Genomic DNA, 2,108 nt, shown 5'->3' on the forward strand with positions numbered 1-2,108 from the left:
GGTAAAATCATAATATTTAAGTAAAAATCCAAAATAATTGAAAAATTACCCAAAAAATTGAAACAAAAATTTTTAGTATTCTGTAACACTCCCAAGAACACCAAAACATCAGAAAAATGCCCAAAAAATTCCGGATAAATTTTGTGAAGAAAAAGATCGATATTTATCGTTTTTTAACCACAAAAACCAATAAACATCAAAACAAAGTGAAAATACACATGCAAAATCACTTTTGACATTTAAATAATATTCTTAAATGTAAATAAATTTATCATGGGCAGAATCAAAAATTTCGAAATTATGATTAATTAATTTGACTTTTATCGACTTTTTACTCAAAAAATCAATAAACATGCAAAATTCCGAACCAACCTTCAAATTTTTTCATACAATCATTAGAAACCATGAATGAACTACCATAAAAAATCCATGCACCGAATCAACTTTTAACTAATTTTAGTCAATTTTTCACTAAAATGCGACATTTTGACTTGATTTTCTACCAAAAATCATTAAAAATAGCAAAATAACTTCAAAAATCACCAAAAAAATTTCACAAACCTTTTGAGATCAGTAGGTATGCATGTCCCAAAAATTTCGTGCTAAAACCTCTTCTAACACAATTTTTGAGTTTTTATAAATTATCACATAATTCATTAAAATGCTTAAAATCAACATGCAAATTACAAGCCTAAGCTCTGATACCACTTGAAAGATCATAGATCCATATTAGACTCTCTAATAAAATTAATTTATCTCATAAATTGTTATTTAGGTGATCTATGTAACATGCATGCTAATATGAAAGCATAAAAAGAAGGTATAAGGAAAAACAATTTCCTTACATTGAATATATGGTAAAATGGGCACAAACTAGTTCTCCTTACTAGTTTGTTCTTGAGCTAAAATGATATGGTTGATCCTCCTTGAAAAACCTTCAAAAAGAAAGTATCTTTCAAGTTGCACCCAAGAACTAACCCAATAATAATAACAAGTTTGTACTAGTAACTTGTTAATATTGCTCCCTTGATAAATATTAGTAATATCACTAACTTATCTTAGTAATATTATTAATGTATACTAGTTGATGAATTATTATTGTAGAGAGATAGAGAGAAAAGTTCACATGCAAGATGTAGAGTGTAAAATGAGGTAGTGTAAAAATGTGAACAAATGATGGGAGTATAAGGGGGAAAAGTGGCGGGTGGGTGGAGTGTGGAAGTGGAGGATTTTGTCTTATATTTTATCTTAAATCACATGCAAAATGTTGTATAAGATTAATTATGGTAGTATACAAAATAAGGTAAATGATTATGTGAGTAATCATCCACTACACTTATTTTACACAGTCCACTTGACCATTTACGGGTCCATGTTGGTTCTTATATTTGTCGCACAAATCCGTGTAATTATTATTTTAAACATCGTATCATGTTTAAATACTTCCATAATTAATTCGTCCAATTCACTCCGTAAATATACGTGTACCACTACACATATTATTTACGTACTAATATTAATCACATTAATATTAATTAGTACAATTTTAGTAAATTAACAGTTAATTAACTAAAACCCGTTTCCCAAAACTTATTATTTTAATTATTGCATAATTAAATAATAACTGCCGCTCCTCGAGTTCGCAACTCGAAATCTCTCTAAAAATAATCGACTAACCTCTTAGTCTATAAATCAAGGGACTAAACAAATTGTATCTCATACAATTAATTAGTTATCAATTGGGGTTCGTTCCTTTAGGTGTGACCGAAAGGGGTCAGTTGATCACCGCCGTCTCACGACAATAACGTCAAACTCTAGTCAGCCAACCGTTATCGATTTACGTTAATCAACTGACGAGGATCAAATAATTAAATATCTGATGATATTCTATTAATGAGATTTATTATGTTAACGCACTATTGTGGAGGACACTAACTCCAACAGTTTCCTTTTGTCTTCAATTGGATTTATTGGTTGATGTCGCTGGTGTGAATTGGTTCGACCATGGTGATGACAAAGTCGGGTTTTATGATGATTTCATTTCATAGTCAAGTTTGAGGTCGAGATTTAATACCATTGCATTTAGGGGTCATTTTTTTGGTTTGTCT

This window comes from Silene latifolia, unplaced genomic scaffold (assembly GCF_048544455.1).
Source record: "Silene latifolia isolate original U9 population unplaced genomic scaffold, ASM4854445v1 scaffold_112, whole genome shotgun sequence".
Classification (NCBI taxonomy): Eukaryota; Viridiplantae; Streptophyta; class Magnoliopsida; order Caryophyllales; family Caryophyllaceae; genus Silene; species Silene latifolia.